The following is an 18,444-nucleotide window of genomic DNA, read 5'->3' as shown; positions in this document are numbered from 1 at the left end:
TGTTTACTACCAGTCTGTGCAAGCGAGAGCGGAAGCTCCATAAAAGGGTTGTGAATGTTGTTGAGTCGGCGGTTCCACGCTATTTAAGATGGTCTGAGCAGCCTATTGTGTGGAGTAGGGAAGATCATCCTCCCCGGGTTGATAATCCGGGTCACCTGGCCTTGGTGGTGGCTCCTCAGGTTGGGGGGTATAAATTCACCAAGGTGCTCATGGACGGAGGCAGCAGCATCAACATCCTCTATTATGAGACCTTCCGTCGTATGGGTTTAACTGATAAAAACCTCAGCCAGTCCAATACTGTTTTCCATGGTGTGGTGCCCGGCAAGTCGGCATATCCAGTCGGTAAGATCGAACTGGAAGTAGCCTTCGGAGATGAGTACAACTATAGGGCGGAAAAACTAACCTTTGAGGTGGTTAAGATAAGAAGTCTGTACCATGCTTTATTTGGGCGGCCGGCTTACGCCAAGTTCATGGAACGGCCGTGTTACGTGTATTTGCAGCTCAAGATGCCGGGTCACAATGGGACCATTACGGTTCATGGCAGCCGAAAGATAGCCTTGGAGTGTGAGGAAGGTGATGCGGCTTACGCGGAATCTGTTTGTGCAACAGAGGAGTTGAAGTTTTACAAGGACAACATTGACCCGGCAGATATGACGTCTTTGAAAAAGCCAACCACGGAGCATGAGCCGGTAATGAAATTTAAATCAGCTGATGAGACTAAACTTGTTGATTTTGTTCCAGGTGACTCATCTCAGCAGTTCAGCATCAGTGCCAATCTGGATCCGAAATAGGAAGGCGCGCTCATCGAGTTCATCCGTGAGAACAGGGACATCTTTGCATGGAAACCTTCTGACATGCCGGGTGTACCTAGAGAACTCGCTGAGCACACTCTCAATATTGATCCGAAATTTAAGCCGGTCAGGCAATTCCTCCGGCGGTTTAATGAGGAGAGGCGGAAAGCCATTGGTGAGGAGGTAGCCCGGCTCTTGGCGGCCGGGTTTATTGTTGAAGTTTTTCATCCAGAATGGTTAGCTAAGCCGGTGCTTGTGCTCAAGAAGAATGGCACCTGGCGGATGTGTGTGGACTACACGGATTTAAACAAAGCTTGTCCGGCTGATCCTTTTGCTCTCCCCCGTATTGATCAAATTATTGATGCTACGGCGGGTTGTGAGCGCTTAAGTTTTTTGGATGCTTATTCTGGATACCATCAGATTAAAATGGCAGTTAAGGACCAGGAGAAGACGGCGTTCATCACTCCGTTTGGAGCCTTCTGTTATGTGTCTATGCCTTTTGGGCTCAAGAGTGCACAGGCGACTTACCAGCATTGCGTGCAGAATTGTCTTCATAACCAGATTGGGCGCAACGTTCATGCCTATGTGGATGATATCGTGGTTAAATCCAGGGAGAAGGAGACCTTGATAGATGATCTTAGAGAAACCTTTGATAATCTCCGGGTTTACAAGATGATGCTTAACCCGGCCAAGTGTGTTTTTGGTATTCCCGCGGGCAAGCTCTTGGGTTTTCTGGTTTCTCACAGAGGCATTGAAGCTAACCCGGAAAAAATCAAGGCAATCACCTCGCTGGCTAAGCCGGCGTGCATAAACGACGTCCAGCGTCTGGCGGGTCGCATCGCTGCTTTGAGCCGGTTTATAAGCCGCTTGGGTGAAAAGGCCATGCCACTGTACCAGATGATGAAGAAAACATATGACTTTATCTGGAATGATGCTGCTGATGCTGCTTTTGAGGATTTGAAGAGACAGCTGGCTGAGCCCCCAGTCCTTGCTGCTCCTGTTGACAAGGAGCCCTTATTGCTGTATGTAGCCGCTAACACACGAGCCGTCAGTGTGGCTGTGGTAGTGGAGCGTAAGGAAGCGGGTAAGGAGTATCCGGTTCAGCGGCCGGTTTACTACGTCAGCGAAGTACTCATTGAGTCCAAGCAACGGTATCCACATTGGCAGAAGCTTGTTTATGGGGTGTTCATGGCAAGCCGGAAGCTTAAGCACTATTTCCAGGGTCACCCTATCACTGTGGTTAGTTCTGCTCCCCTAGGAGATATCATCCAAAACAGAGAAGCCACAGGAAGAGTGGCTAAGTGGGCTATAGAACTTGGGCCTCATGGTCTAAAATACGTACCACGCACTGCCATCAAGTCTCAAGCATTGGTGGATTTCATCAACGATTGGACAGAGCTGCAGGTGCCTGAAGAGAAACCGGATAATACGTACTGGACTGTTCACTTTGACGGGTCCAGGCAGTTGGAGGGCTCGGGGGCTGGCGTTGTATTAGCTTCCCCTCGAGGTGACAAGTTTTGCTATGTGCTACGGTTGATGTTTCCCTGTACTAACAATGCAGCTGAGTACGAGGCCTTGCTCCATGGTCTTCGGATGGCTAAGGAGATGAGCTTAAGCCGGGTAAGGTGCTTTGGCGATTCAGATTTAGTGGCCCAACAAGTGTCAGGCAAGTGGGATTCCAAGGACCCCCTCATGGCGGCTTATCGCCGCGAAGTTGATGCCATTGCTGGACATTTTCAGGGTTACCAAGTAGAGCACATCGATCGCAGGAAGAATGAGGCGGCTGATGCATTAAGCCGGCTGGGCTCTCAGCGAAAGCCGGTGCCGCCTAATACTTTCTTGGACATTCTGCATAACCCTTCTGTTAAGTTGCCTACAGAGGAAGACTTGGCTGTTCCTGACCCGGAAGCGCAGTTTGTGGCGGCTCTCCACATTATCCCAGATTGGACAGTACCATACTTGGCTTACATGACCCGGGGAGAATTGCCTGAAGATGAAACTTTGGCCAGACAAATAACCCGGCGGTCTAAGTCAATGATAATTATCAAGGGCGAGCTGCATCGTCGCAGTGTCACTGGAACTTTCCAGCGTTGTGTTTCCCCTGAGGAAGGTCAAGAAATCTTACGTGAGGTCCACGAGGGGGATTGTGGCCATCATGCCGGCTCAAAATCCCTTGTGGCCAAGGCTTTTCGTCATGGTTTTTATTGGCTGACGGCTCATGCTGATGTAGAGGACTTGGTCAGTAAATGTGACGGTTGTCAGAGGTTCTCGCGACGGGCTCATGTGCCGGCTCAAGAGTTGAGGATGATTCCAATCACTTGGCCATTTGCGGTCTGGGGGCTTGATATGGTTGGGCCTTTTAAAAGGTCCAAGGATAAGAAGACCCACCTCTTGGTGGCGGTCGACAAGTTCACAAAGTGGGTTGAAGCTGAGCCAGTTAGTAAGTGTGACGCAGCCACAGCGGTTCAGTTCATGAAAAGGGTGATATTTCGCTTTGGTTTTCCACACAGCATTATAACTGACAATGGTACTAATCTGTCTAAAGGTGCCATGGAGGAGTTTTGTCAACGAGAGCATATTCGGCTTGATATTTCATCAGTGGCTCACCCACAATCCAATGGTCAAGCTGAGAGAGCCAATCAGGAAATCTTGAAGGGCATCAAGCCCCGGCTTTTGGTCCCTTTGCAACGGACGCCGGGTTGTTGGGTGGAGGAGTTACCCTCCGTGTTATGGAGCATCAATACTACTCCTAACAGGTCTACGGGTTACACGCCTTTCTTCATGGTTTATGGAGCGAAGGCGGTCCTCCCTAGCGACATCCGTCATGACTCGCCTCGAGTGGCGGCTTATGTTGAGGCGGATAATGAGCGGGTGCGCCAAGATGCTCTTGATTTGTTGGACGAACAGCGTGATGTGGCAGCAGCTCGCTCGGCGATTTACCAACAAGACCTGCGCCGCTATCACAGCCACCGGGTTAAGTCCAGGGTCTTCCAGGAAGGTGATCTGGTGCTCCGGCTCATCCGAGATCAAACAGATGCACACAAGTTATCCCCGCCTTGGGAAGGGCCCTTTGTGGTCAGCAAGAACTTGCACAACGGGTCATACTACCTTATCGATGTTCGGGAGCACAAAGATTCACGTAAGTCGGAGGAAGAGACCCGTCGGCCGTGGAACATAGCTCAGCTTCGGCCTTATTACACTTGAGCCACCGGCTCTCATAATGTACATATTTCCATAGCCATGTATATATTATGATAAATAATAAAGCAGGACCTCTGTCCTTTTTCCCTCCAAAGGTAAATGTGTTATTGTTATTTCCATTACAACATTACATGGTCACTTGGAGGTTGATCCGGCTTATGATCGTATTCGAATCTAGCCGTTAAACAATAAGGTCATTTGGGGGCTTCCTGTTCAAACATAGGTCGTATTCGAACCAAAGAGAACATAGCTGTCGTTACCCACTTGATTGGAGAATTGCCGAGCTCATTGGGGAGTTTTTCTTGATCATATTTGAATCATAGCTCAACCCCCTTTGGGAACCGACGTGGATCGTATTCGAATCAGCGTCGTTAAACAACTCTTAAGTTCATTTGGGGGCTTCCTGTTCAAACATGGGTCGTATTCGAACCTAAGAGAACATAGCTGTCGGTACCCTCTTGATCAGCAACGCCAAAGCCACTGGGGGCTATATGATCGCATTCGAATCTTAGCTTAACCGCTTTGGGAAGGTTCTCTGGTCGTATTCGAACCAGAAGCCCTTAAGTTTTGATCTTTTGGTTTGCAACAAGTTCTTTTGATCATATCAACAGTGTGCAAGGGCGGTTCTTACTCCGCCGGCTTAACTTTGATTCACAATATTGATAGCACACAATAAGCGTTATCGATGCTGGTGAACCGGAGTTGAGCTCTCAACCTCATTATTTGGGTTACATAAACCGGAAGTGTACTTGAAGGCTTGCAGGTATGCTATTATGGTTACCTCGAGGATATAATTGAGAGCCAGTCTTTTATGACTTTGGTTCATATTCCGGGTTATATGTAAAATATATGACTCCCAGTGCGGAAAGCCGCCTAGAGACTTGTGATTTGTTTTCTATGCAGGACAATGAAAGACAGTTCTTTAAACTTAAGGAAAGTAAAAGATCAAACATAACCCGGAGGAATATAAAAGAGCAGCTTCAACGGAGTTAAGCACTCCACACGTGCAAGATGGCACGACAAAATTAAGTGTTTGTCCTACTCTATTACAGGACTCCCCGAGTCCAAAAGGTGAGGCATTGTTTTTAAGGCATAACCATGAGCCGCCTAAGAAATCAAGGTGCTTGTTGGGTTGAAGCTCCCGGCTCATCCCTCTCCGCTCCTCCGGCTGTTTCCATGACCTGGAAGGTTGATGATTTCCAGTCAATGTCGCTCAAAGCTTCAAACTGAGCCTCATCATCAATTAACCCGGCCGGGTCAACTTCTGGGGCGAAGGTATGCTTACGAGTCGGAGGGATCAGGCTGACTGCTTCATAGCGTGGAGTTGGGATCCTCTGATTCTCCGCGTCATAGCCCGGCTGATACTTGGTAAGGTCTGTGTCATTCCCAATCAAGGTGGCCACCGGGCGCACGCTCTTCACACAGGCGGCGAAGTCTTTCTGGTCAAAGGGGGTGCCGTCTTCCTTTAGGCTGGGGTATCCAAGAGCGATGTCGGCCGGGTCTAGCTCCGGTAGAAACGCCTTGGCCCGGCTCAGAGCAGCTATAGCTCCGGCTCTTGCAGAAGCCCGTCTCAGCTCTTGGAAGCGTTGAGGAAGTACGGCATGTTGGGAATCGTAGCATAATTTTAAAATTTTCCTACGTTCACCAAGATGCATCTATGGAGTCTACTAGCAACGAAGGGAAGGGAGTGCATCTACATACCCTTGTAGATCGCGAGCGGAAGCGTTCCAATGAACGTGGATGACGGAGTCGTACTCGCCGTGATCCAAATCACCGATGACCGAGTGCCGAACGGACGGCACCTCCGCGTTCAACACACGTACGGTGCAGCAACGTCTCCTCCTTCTTGATCCAGCAAGGGGGAAGGAGAGGTTGATGGAGATCCAGCAGCACGACGGCGTGGTGGTGGATGTAGCGGGTCTCCGCAGGGCTACGCCGAGCTTCTACGAGAGAGAGAGAGGTGTTGCAGGGGAGGAGGGAGGCGCCCAAGGCTGTTGTGTGCTGCCCTCCCTCCCCTACCCCCTTATATAGGCCCCCTGGGGGGGTGCGCCAGCCCCAAGAGATGGGATCTCAAGGGGGGCGGCGGCCACAAGGGGGAAAGGGGTTGCCTTGCCCCCCAAGGCAAGGGGGAACTCCCCCCCCCCTAGGGTTCCCAACCCTAGGAGCATGGGGGGAGGCCCAAGGGGGGCGCCCCAGCCCACTAGGGGCTGGTTCCCTTCCACTTTCAGCCTACGGGGCCCTCCGGGACAGGTGGCCCCACCCGGTGGACCCCCGGGACCCTTCCGGTGGTCCCGGTACAATACCGATAACCCCCGAAACTTTCCCGGTGGCCGAAACTGGACTTCCTATATATAATTCTTCACCTCCGGACCATTCCGGAACCTCTCGTGACGTCCGGGATCTCATCCGGGACTCCGAACAACTTTCGGGTTTCCGCATACATATATCTCTACAACCCTAGTGTCACCGGACCTTAAGTGTGTAGACCCTACGGGTTCGGGAGGCATGCAGACATGACCGAGACGCCTCTCCGGTCAATAACCAACAGCGGGATCTGGATACCCATGTTGGCTCCCACATGTTCCACGATGATCTCATCGGATGAACCACGGTGTCGAGGATTCAATCAATCCCGTATACAATTCCCTTTGTCAATCGGTATGTTACTTGCCCGAGATTCGATCGTCGGTATCCCAATACCTTGTTCAATCTCGTTACCGGCAAGTCTCTTTACTCATACCGCAATGCATGATCCCGTGACTAACGCCTTAGTCACATTGAGCTCATTATGATGATGCATTACCGAGTGGGCCCAGAGATACCTCTCCGTCACACGGAGCGACAAATCCCAGTCTCGATCCGTGCCAACCCAACAGACACTTTCGGAGATACCCGTAATGCACCTTTATAGTCACCCAGTTACGTTGTGACGTTTGGCACACCCAAAGCACTCCTACGGTATCCGGGAGTTGCACGATCTCATGGTCTAAGGAAAAGATACTTGACATTGGAAAAGCTCTAGCAAACGAAACTACACGATCTTTTATGCTATGCTTAAGTTGGGTCTTGTCCATCACATCATTCTCCTAATGATGTGATCCTGTTATCAATGACATCCAATGTCCATAGTCAGGAAACCATGACTATCTATTGATCAACGAGCTAGTCAACTAGAGGCTTACTAGGGACACTTTGTGGTCTATGTATTCACACATGTATTACGATTTCCGGACAATACAATTATAGCATGAATAATAGACTATTATCATGAACAAAGAAATATAATAATAACCATTTATTATTGCCTCTAGGGCATATTTCCAACACGGCAAGCCGCCTGAGTACGTCTGCCAGGTGAGTGGGAACCTCATTGGACAGAGCCACAACGGCTAAAGCACGCTGTGACCCGGTGTAGAGTTGCTCCACCAAGGTGTAAACAGCCTTCAGCTTGGTCAGCATGTTCTGATTGAGATTGGAGCTTCTGGGACCTGTATAACAAAGTCAGGTGAGCTGATGGCAATGGTGGGACTTATGAGACATGAATGATGTAAACTTGTTAGAAGCTTACAAAGTAACTTACCGAAGATTGCGGAGACCATCTGCGATACATGGCGTTTTAAGCCGGAGAGTTCAGCGGTTCTTTCAGTAAGAGCAGCCTCCGCTTGTTCGGCCCGGCTGAACAAGGCAGTCTTCTCATCGGCCCAGGCTTTTCTTTCTGTTTCAAATTTTTTCTTCAGTTTTTCTTGTGCAGAGACACGGAACTCAAATTTGGCATTGGCCTTCTGGATCTCATTTTCCTGAGTCTTCAGGCGGTTCTTCAGTTCAGAGATTTCCGATTCAAGTTTCTTGCAGGTAGCCTGTACAAATTCCGGGTTACAGTTTGAGTGATTATCATGCAACATTAAAGTCCCAAGCACTTTGCAAGCAAAGACAGTTGGCACTTGGGGGCTAATGTAGGCTGAGAAGCTTTATTTACAGTGCCGGTTCATGAAAATAAGTCCCAAGCACTTTGCAGGCAAAGGTACTTGGCACTTGGGGGCTAATGTGTCAAGTTGCTCAACTACTTGGTTAAAGTAAGGAAAGAATCAGGTGAACTATGCTGTTTAAGCCGGCCCTTGAGTGTTACCAGGTAAGCCGGTATTAAGTCTACAACATATTCTGTCATAAGTAATAGACTTTGGGGCTAGCATGGTAAGGATGACTATGGAGTAAGCAAGGGAGTTGTACCTCAGATTTTTGCTGTATCTGCTTCACCATGTCAATTTCCAGGTCCCGGCTGTTGTGCACTTGACCAATATAACCAGCAACAATATCTCCAATGCTCAGATTGGCATAGTTAGTAATGTTCAGCCTGGCTCTGCGGCGTTCCAGAAGTTCCTCCTTAGCAAAGCACTTAGCCAGCACGGTAGGTCTTCCCGGTTCAACAAATTCGGTCCGGGTAATCACCACATCCGGGTCATCGGCCGGTTGAGCTGGGCTAGGAATCTCCGGGTTATCAGAACCCTCCATGGCTTGTTCTTCAGTTGGAGCGGTGGTTTCTGGAGCTGGTGCAGACGGCGGCTCAGAGGCAGAGGCGTTGGGTTCAGTCAAGACCGGCTCTTCGACCGGGTTACTTTTCTTTGCCCTCTTGCTGAGCTTTGCTTGTGCACTGAAAGTCAAAAGGTTAGTGCAAAAACATGAGTAAGATAAGCACAAAATAAGCTGATCATCATTACCCGGGTGCGGTCTTGAAAGCCGGCAAGTTAGATTGCATGGAGTCCCCAGAGGAAGGTGAAGTTTCCTGATAGTTTGAATCAGAAGAATTGAGTGGTTGACGAGTGACGCCCGCCAAAGGATGAAAAGGATATAAGTTGGAGATAACCTCGGTCCGGCGCTTCCTTGATGCTTCAGGTAAGCCGGAGGAGAGGTCTGCATCCTTGTTGGTCCGGGTTTGCCTCCGGCTCTCATGAATCTGTCGCTTCAAAAGAAATTGAGGATCTTGATAAGCTAAAGGATGTGAAAATCTTACTTTCCGGGTTACTTTTCGGACTTTCAGCCTTGGCAAGGGCTCCGAGTCGGAGGAAAGTATAGTTACCTCTTCAATCACCGGGTTACTCGCTCCGGTATCATCCTGCTGATAATCAGTGTCAATAAGGTGATTAAAAATAGACAAAAAAACAAAAGAAGAGCCTAAAGAATCAAGGGCTACCTCTGACTCGGAGGTGTCATCCAACTGAAGCAGGTCTGAGGCGCTAGGCTTACTCCCCTTCTTGCGGGGAGTGGCTCTCCTGGCGGCTTTTTTAACCTTCCTGGCTTTTTTAGCAGCCTCATGGTCATACCTGACCTTCCAAAACTTATCATTGGCCTGAAAAATACAGCAAAGGTTTCTTGAAGTTAAGATGAAAATTGTTAAAATGGAAAGTAAGGTGCTCAGATCAGTATCTTACCGCCGGAGCCGGGTTAGCTTTGCAGAAGGGACTTAAGCCTGTCCTCCCGCAATCTGCTAAACTCTCGTTTAAAAGGGACTTGGTCATGTCATCAACGACGTCCTCAGGTAGGTCGTTGGGGCTGTGCCAAAGAGGATCATCCTTCCGGCCCGTGTAATCACACATTAAGCCGGGGCGGCGGCTTAGAGGAATCACCCGCCAAGCAATCCAGACCCGGACCAGATCAACGCCGTTAAGGCCATTTCCCAGAAGAGCTTTAATCTTGTTGATGGTGGGGATAAGTGGTTGACGCTCAGCTTGAGATAATTTGTCTAGCAGGGGGTGATTTGACTCCAGACGCAGGGCGCAAAAGTCGGGCAGAGGGTTCTCGTTAGCCGGAGAGGTGTCCTGGCAGTAGAACCATGTCTGATTCCAGTCTTTTGGGTGGCTTGGCGGCTCGGCATAAGGAAAAAGGCAATCTCTCCGTCGTTGGATTGAAATTCCGCCAAGTTCCAAGCTAGGCCCGTTGGCACACTCGTTCTGGCGGTTCAGATAAAACAGCTCCCTAAAGAGCAGTAGGCTGGGCTCTTCTCCAAGCTACACCTCACAGAACACTTGGAAGTTACAAATGTTCGACACGGAATTGGGTCCAATGTCTTGAGGTCGCAGATTGAAAAAGTGCAGAACATCTCTGAAGAATTTTGAGCCGGGAGGTGCAAAACCCTGGCTCATGTGATCAGCAAATATAACAACCTCTCCGTCTCTTGGTTGAGGTCTTTCTTCGGACGGGTCAGGGGCACGATAGGACATGACCTCCTTCTTAGGCAGGTAACCCATCTTCACGAAGTCATCTAAGGTATTATCAGTAACGTTGGATCTCACCCAGTTGCACGTAATGGGTGCCTTGGGAGCCTTGGGCGGCATTGTGAAAGACGGAAGCCTATGACAAAAGAAAATTTCCGGTTCAAATTTAAGCCGGAGGAAGATTTCAGTTCAGTATTCAAGATGGCGGCTTATGAAGGGGCCTAATGATATATGTCTAATTGTGTCGAGTTATCTAAGCCGTTGTGGATATCATAAGCAATTCAAGTTGTTTAAAACTCTATTATGAATGAGCCGGAAATTTCACAAAGCATGGCCTCTTTTAAGCCGGCGATATGAGCCACCATGGTTAACAGATGCAGTTTTTTGTCTAAGTGTTGCACAAACAAGTTTCACAGATTGCAGGGATTATTTTGGATCAAACGATCGTCTAGAAAGGAAAAATTTCTAGACCTAAAAAGCTGATACAGAGAAGTTCATAAGCTCTAAACAAGGTCTTTTTGCGGACAAAAGGGATCTACTAGCATAAAAATGGGTGAGAAACTACTACCGCAGGGAGTCTGTACCGTTTTGGATCAAAAGGAACCTCGGTGGCGGAACTGTGAAGAAATCGCGACGAACTACGAAGAACACAGAGAACTTGCGAGCCCTAATGCGGATCTAAGGTACGAAACGGCGAGGACTTACTGGTGCTGATGAGCAGCGGAGGCGCGCCGCAGGTTTCTGGTCAAGACAGGTTGATGCAGCGCCCTTGGTCGGTGAAGACGAGGTGCGCGGCGGCGGCGGAGCTTGGGCTCTGGAGCGTCGGAGGAGGAAGACGATGGAGGGAAAGAGTGACGAAGACCTATGGGCCGGACCTATTTATAAGGGCCGGCTGGTAAATGGGCGCGGGAAAAGAGGAGGCGGAAGACATGATTATCTTGTCGCGGAACGCCTCGATTTTCGGGATGGTCATTAAAGATAAGATCCGTTGGGATATGACAGAATAAAAAATGAATTTAATGGAAGATGACGTCATGGCGGGTTACCAAGAATCCAGAAGATGACGTCATGGCGGGTTATAACCTTTACACAAGCAGAAGCCGGAAGATTTTGAAGATTGACGTGAACCGGTTCAAATCAATTTGGGGCCTAATGTTGAGGATATAACCATTAGAGTCACCCGCCCAGGAGGGGCCGGGTTACGTTATAATGATCATCACGTGAAGCCCAGTACCAAGCTTGCGGAAGGCGGGTCAGTAATGGGCTTAAGACCCGGAGGCGGCTTAAGGCCCGTAGTGATGAACCGCCGTTATGGCAAGACTTGTAGTGTAAGGCAAGAATAGCTAAGAGTCCGGGCCGGACACTGTTATAAGCCGGCCCGGAACTCTGAGAGCCGCCGGGGCGTCAGCCTCTCTATATAAAGGGGCGACCCGGCGGCGGTTTAGGGAGAGAGACAACAGATCGATAGCCAGGCATAGCGATTAAGCTCCCTGGTCATCGAAACCTTAAGTAATACCACCTCAGCTGGACGTAGGCTTTTACCTTCACCGTAAGGGGCCGAACCAGTATAATTCTCGTGTCCCTTGTCCCGTTTAACCCCTTTAAGCTTCCTAGCTGCGATGGCTCCACGACTAAGTCCTTGCACGAGGACATCTGCCGTGACAATTCCACGACAGAATGGCGAGGAGGATTTCAAAACGAGGAGAGGCGAGGGAAGGAAGAAATGGGCGGCTCGGTGAACTCTGGGGGAGCGGTTGGTTACGAGATTTCCTTTGATTTGACAGCTGGAGCGGTTACGGTTACAGGATGGTCGTCGCATTTTATCTCGACCGTCAAGATGCCCCCACCATATATGTCAGATCAAAAGAAGAGAAGGGTTTGTTTGTTATAGTTGTAACTTTCACAGCTCAGCTGCAATGGCTCTCACTGGAAGGAGCAGCTACAACTACTAGCTGCCGGTCCAAAGGTTGAAGCCGGAAGTTTGATAGTCGTGTTGTAGCAGTTACGGTTAATGTAGAAATGACTAGAATGCCCTATGTTTTTATGCAAGTTCAATTTAAATGTTGATTGTATGGTTATAGCCATAGATGACTCGTTAAGAGTTGCATTTGCAAATCCAAAACAAAATTGCGTTTGCCGTAAATTAGCCGTTTTCATGGGTTTTAATTGAAACTTCAATTGTTTGATGTCATAGACAATGTATTTAAACAATAACTAAACGTGCTAAGAAAACAGAATGCCACGCGTGAACTCTAACCGGCGGTGGCTCCTCCTCGGAGTGTCTTCTATTAACTGCTACACATTCATGGTGACGTCGATGACTTCCAATCGTCTCCGCATTGGCGCCGATCTCCTAGCTTCGCTACTGTCCGCACTCAATATGTGCTTCGCAGCCTACGTCCCCACCTCGAGCTCATCCACACCGGAATCGAGCACTCGCACCCCCCTCTGAGCTTACCCAAAATGCACTCCTCCACCCCCGTCCCCACCTCAACCTCGACCTCGCCCTCGGACCCGAGCACCACTGCCCATCCTCGACCTCCACCATTGGCTACTGCCCATGTCGGATGCCCGGCTCTAGGAGAAGTAGCAGAGGTTGCGAGAGTGACGGCAGCCTGACGGCAGGAGGATGGTTGCGGCCTGCGGGATTGTCCCTACCCTTGCACGCGAGAGAAGGGGAAATAAGGATGGGAATTGGTGTTGCGGCTAGAGCGGTAGTTTTTACAAACGTGGTTGGGCAGTTGTGATCGTTTGGCCACCCTAATCGAATGGCCTAGCTCCTATATCGTGTGCACACCAGCCATCCACTCCCTTCCAAGTGGGTCACAAGTGCCCAAAACAGCCTCAACGATTAGGAGACTCTATTTTGAGGAGCTTAGTAACTTAAAAGATTATGAGCTAGAAATCGCACACGCCCACAGTCGTGTTACACGTGGACCAGCCCAGGTACATTGTGTAAGGCTTTATTAGCACACGTTGTTCTATAGGGTTGATTCTATGTGTGTGGGGAGGGGCTGATATTTTTCTTGGAATGTTCACACACAAAATGTTTTGTAGCATTTTCAGTGGTTTTTTATATGGGTGTGTCATTTCTATAGCATTAGAAAATAGATGTAAAATTTTATTCATGAAACTTCAAAAAATGGTCTTACGATTAACAAAACGTTATTCGAAAATTGTTCACACGTTTAAAAATATGTTCATGACATTTAAAAATATACAAAAAAATATGAAAAAATGTTCACATGATTTGTAAAAAAAGGGTTGTACCATTCAAAAAATATTTATGAAATTTAGAAAATGTTCACTCTTTCAAAAGTATATTTGTGAGATTTTAAACAAATGTTCATGGAATGTAAAAGCAATGTTCACCAAATTTTTTTAAATGTTCATAACATATAAAAATATTTGTCACAATTACAAGAAGGTTCCTAAAAAATTTAGAAATGGTTGCACATTTCACAAAAATGTACATGAAATTTTGGAACAAATGTTCAAAATGTGTCTAAAAATGTTCATTGTGCATTAAAACAATATTCATGTATTTGGATAAATGTTCAACGTGTATCTGAAAAATGTTTAGCCCATATATGAAAAATGGTGTATTTATAAAAAGGTTACAGATGTATTTGAATAATGGAAAAAATGAAATGGAAAAAAGACGAAAGAAAACATATGAAAACACACACACAGATGCCTGGAACATTCCCAAAACAGGTCTGTGCCGATCCGTACAAGCTTCCCAAAACCGCACTTTTGGATCGGCCCGCTAAGGAAAACAATGTAAGCGAGGCTTCCTTCTGTCTTGCAACAAGCCAGACATAACATTGGCGGCTCCTCCTCCTCAACTACGCATGAACTTCACTCGCATCAACTTGATGTCTAGTCGGTGAGACCATGTACCTTGTCGTTGGGAGCCACCTCCGCTCTATACGGTATATTGCTATGCAATTTTCAATTAATTTATGTTGGGGGCCTGATTACTTGAAACTGAATATAGATTGTGTGGCCACAAACAGTGTGCGGAGTTTTCCCATGTTGCCTCGTCCATGGTTCTCTGCAATACCATCAAGCTTTGGCACCTCTAGTAAAAGGAGCATTGTTTTTCTCTTGTTGTGAAACTTGTATTTGAAGTTGATTTGGAGTGCCTATACATTGGTTGTAATTATGCTTTTTGAGCAGCAGCTTCTTTCCCATAAATTTTAGAATACCAAAAGCTTCAATAATTCCAGTTGATTTTTGTCTACATACAATATGTTCAATATCAGACCTCAAACCCCCAACCGAGCACTCGGGCCCCTCTCCGAGCTTACCAAAATGCACTTCCCTGCCATCATCCCCACCTCGACCTCGGCCTTGACCACGGACCCGAGCACCGCCGCCCCTCATCGAGTTCCACCGTTGGCTACTGCCCATGCCGAATGCCCAGCTCAAGAAGTGGCAGAGGTAGCAAGAGCGACAACAGGAGGATGGTTGTGGCGAGCGGGATTGGCCATGCCCTTGTGCGCGAGAGAAGGAGGAGTAAGGATGGGAATTGGGGTTGCGGCTAGAGCGTTAGTTTTTACTAACACGATTGGACGGTTGTGATCGTCTCGCCACCCTGATCGAACGGCCTAACTCCCAAATTGCATGCATACTAGCCATCCACTCCCTTCCAAGTGGGTCACAAGTGCCCAAAATAGGGTCAACGAACAGGAGACTCCATTTTGACGAGCTTAGTAACTTAAAAGCTTGCGAGATGGAAATCGCACTCGCCAACAGTCGTATTACACATGGATCGGCTCAGGTACATTGTGTAAGGCTTGATTAGCACACGTTGTTCTATAAGGTTGATTGTGTGGGGGGTGGGGGTATTTTCTTGGAATGTTTGTACTTTTCGGTGGCTTTTTCTGTGGGTGTGTCATTTCTGTAGCATTAACAAAATGTTTATACGATGTAAAAGTTCATCCTCGTAGTTTAAAAAAATGTGTGTACAACTAAAGAATTGTTATTTAAAAATTGTTCACGCGGTTGAAAATATGTTCATGACATTAAAAAAATATACAAGAAAATATGAAGAAAAAATACATAATTCGTAAAAAAGGTTTGAAGCATTCAAAAAAATTATGAGTTTTAGAAAAAGTTCACTCTTTTAATTATATTTCCAGAAATGTTCATGGAATGTAAAAAACAATGTTCATCCAAAAAAATTAAATCATAACATATAAAAAATATTTGTGCCATTTACAAAAAAGTTCATAGTAACTTTAGAAATGTTTGCAAGTTTCACAAAAATATACATGACAATTTTGAAAAATGTTCAACATGTGTTTAAAAATGTTCACTACCTTAAAGTTTATTGTGCATCTTATAAATATTCAACATGTATTTGGATAAATGTTCAACGTGTATCTAAAAAATGTTTAACCTGTATACTAAAAATGATCAGCACGTATTTATAAAAAGTCGACAAATATGTTTGAATAATGAAAAAAACGAAAGAAAGCAGATGAATACACACAAAAAATGCCCTCAACACCCAAAACCAGTATGTGCCGGTCCGTAGAAGCTTCCCAAAACCACACTTTTGGACCGGCCCGCTAAGGCAAAGAATGTAATCAAGGCTTCCTTCTCTCTCGCTATAAGCCAGACATAACGTCGGCGGCTCCTCCTCCTCGACTATGCGCGAACTTCACTTGCATCGGATTGACGTCTAGTCGAGACCATGTACCTCATCATGGGGAGCCACCTCCGCTCTATATGGTATATTTCTATGAACTTTTCCGATCAATTTCTGTTGGGGGGTTGACTACTTGAAAACTGAATATAGATGTTGTAGCCACTAACAGTGTGCGGAGTATTTCCAATTTTACATTTGTGTTGCCTGGTCCATGGTTCTCTGCAGTACCATCAAGCTTTGGCATCTCTGGAAAAAGGAGCATTGTTTTCCTCTTGTTGTGAAACTTGTATTTGAAGTTGATTTGGAGTGTCTATACATTGGTTGTAATTGTGCTTTCTAGGAGCTCGTTATTTTCCATAAATTTTAGAATACCAATAACCTTCAATAATTACAGTTGATTTCTATCCACATACTTTATGTTTAATATCAGCTCTCAAACCCCCAATGTAATAGCTGAGCAAGAAATTTTCATATAGGAACGGATGATCTCTTTCAACTACTGCCACACAGTGCTGAAAGTTGTCAATGTAGCTAGCCGCAGTTGTTTTTTGTTGTATGTTCTTCGGTAGTTCCACGGCTTCATGTACTGACGCTTCAAAAAATATGTCTGCTAACATGTGACACAGTTGTTACCAAGTGACCATTTGCCAAGGTACACAAATGTTTTTGAACCATGTAGCAGCCCTTCCATGGAACTGCCGAGTGGCCAAGTTAACCCACTGATCATATGGAGTTCTGTCGTATCATAAAAGAATCACTTGTAATCACCAGCCAGTAGGATCATCTCCATTAAACAATGGAATTTCCACTTTGGGTACTCTTAGTACTGCTTCAGCAAAATAAGATGGCTCTCCCAATGTAGCATATTGATTTCTTTGAGCTTCATTGAGTTGCCCTATAGCTTGATAGAGAGGCGGATATACTTGGCTGATGGTAGCAGTATTGATAAATTGTCCAGACAATGTTATATGTGTGTGTTGGGCAATACAAAGGAGTACTTATAGGAGCAAATTATCCACTGTTACCAGTAAAACCCATGGTGTGTGCTTGCAAATGACTTTACAGTGTTGGATGGTGTTGACCTAAACTGTTAATGAACAGGAATTCCATGGTTTCTGATTGCGGTTGTGGCCATGTTGTTAGTGAATAATGGGGTGCAGGTAAAACTATAGTTACTCCAGGAAAGCCAGTATAGGGGTAGTAGGTACAGTACTTTGTAAATCAAATGCAACATATATAATTCTAGTAATTTGATGAACAATATGCATGCCAGTATCAGATATGGTAATATGTGGTGAAGAGGAATGCAAAGAGATATCGACACATGAGGGAACTATTGTCTGTGGTGTCATTGCCTTTGATTTCTGAACATTGGATGTAGTATTAAGTAGTGTCAATTTCAGCAACTTTTGGTTTTCAACCTTCATAGGCATTGTAACGATCTCAGATATCAACTAGTTCACTTCTAAACACAAGTCCTTAAGTTCACAAGGTTCGGCTCGTAGTTCAGACACTCCTCATTCTAGTATGTCCACTATGATCTGAACCTTCGTGCGTGTGTCCGCCATCTCAGATCAGGTCGGTGCGAGCGACGGGCTAACGATCTCATCCCAAAAATCTCCGATCTAGACCCAACCCCTTTGAGAACAAGCAGAAGTAACCAGAGTTATACGGAAAATCTTAACATGCTCTCCTCGCATAAACTCAACGCCGCTAATAACACATGAATCAACGCCAGACACAGGAATTTTACCGCAAGGAGAGTATCTCTGAGCAACCTTATCGGACTTGTTGGTTTGTGCATGAATGATTCGCAGCCACTACTTTCACTGTCACAGTGTACTCCATTGCCGCCGCAAACATAGAGGGACGGGGTGTTATGAGAGAGCCCAACCCCTCGTCTTCCTCTTCCCAATTCACCGTCGGTATGTCGCCACCGACAATCTGCACTCTGGTGCCTTTGTGAGGACCGATTCGACGAAAAATCTTTGATCCACACAATTATCAACAAGATCAAGTGAGAAATCAAGGACTTCGGTTGAAGAATTCACTCACAGATACCCCGTCTTACATGGAAGGTAGCTAGTTCTGCCCTAGATAGGAGAATTGTGAATTACTCCCTCTATCCCATAATATTATGGGACGGAGGAAGTACAACTTAGGGTCTTCTGAATCGGGACGGACTATAAGTAGCCGTATTAGAATTACGGCGGTATAACAACTTGCAGTACTAAAAAGTGACTCGGTTTAAAGTAAAGCGGTAACTGACGGCGAGGTCCATCTGAGCCGTCCAATTCCACGTGTGAGCCATTCCTGGATCTGCACCATCAGTTAACTGAATCGCTGTCTTCAATAATTCGACACTGACTTGAACCTTCAGTTTCAGTGTCTCCTTGGTTTGGGTCCTGACATGTTAGGCATGCCACACTTTCTTAGCCTAGCCTAGTGTTTGTTTCTTTGCCTCGTTCATGGCGTGCCATGATTTTTTTAGCACCCAACCCCACATGTCATACACAAGTTTTATTGTCAAGTCCTGCCACAACCGTGGCTAACAATTTACTCGCCGCAAATGTTGTGGCTTGCC

The sequence above is a fragment of the Triticum aestivum genome, chromosome 5D, assembly GCF_018294505.1.
Source record: "Triticum aestivum cultivar Chinese Spring chromosome 5D, IWGSC CS RefSeq v2.1, whole genome shotgun sequence".
In the NCBI taxonomy this organism is placed as follows: domain Eukaryota; kingdom Viridiplantae; phylum Streptophyta; class Magnoliopsida; order Poales; family Poaceae; genus Triticum; species Triticum aestivum.
Note: the sequence above shows the minus strand (reverse complement) of the source record.